Source organism: Nematolebias whitei, chromosome 1 (genome assembly GCF_014905685.2).
Source record: "Nematolebias whitei isolate Nwh7 chromosome 1, NemWhi1, whole genome shotgun sequence".
In the NCBI taxonomy this organism is placed as follows: Eukaryota; Metazoa; Chordata; class Actinopteri; order Cyprinodontiformes; family Rivulidae; genus Nematolebias; species Nematolebias whitei.
In genome coordinates this window covers 4253735-4254539 of record NC_056498.1, presented here as the reverse complement: position 1 = coordinate 4254539, position 805 = coordinate 4253735, and positions in this window count along the sequence as shown.

The window sequence follows — 805 nt, the reverse complement described above, 5'->3', positions numbered from 1 at the left end:
CTTGGATGTCCGGCGCCGGGGGAGAGGTTTCCAGTACCTGGTGGACTGGGAGGGTTACGGTCCTGAGGAGCAATCTTGGATCCCACGTTCATTCATCTTGGACCCCAGCCTCATCACTACCTTCTTCCAAGCGCACCCTGAGAAGCGTTTCGGATCGCCTGGAGGCGATTCTTGAGGGGGGGTACTGTGAGAGTAGCACTTACTGCAGCTTCCAAGATGGCCGCTAACCACCCCCAGCTGACGGTCATCTCCCTGATGAGCTCCTGCTCCTATATAAGCCTGCAGTCAAGTCTACTCGACGCTGGAGCATTGAGTTCCCCCGGTATTTAATGTTTCTAGCCATTTAATGTTTCATGGAATACAAGTCTTACCCTGTGATCTTGTTTCTGCAGTTCTTCGTCGCCTCCTGAGTCCAGTCCTGTTTCCACGGGTTCCAGCTCTCAGATCTCTCGTGCCTTGCCCAAGCTCTGATCTCTCGTGCCTATCCACTCAGTCTCTGGAAGTATTCGTCCTGTTCTGAAGTTGCTGCACAGTGCCTCCATCTCACCATCTCCTCTGGAAACTCTGGGTATCTCTTGGATCAACTCCTACAAGAACCACCAACTGTAAGATAAGAAAGCTACTTGCAAGTTTATACCAAACAACTTACCTGCCCCAGCTGAACTTGTCCTCCGTTTCCAGGAGTTCCAGTCCTGATGCCTGTGCAGCCAGTTTATCACTGTAAATAAATAAACACTGTTATTTTTACTCTGAGTCTCGTGTCGTTCCGGGTCTCGTTCGATTGGGTCACTCCTGAGATATCATA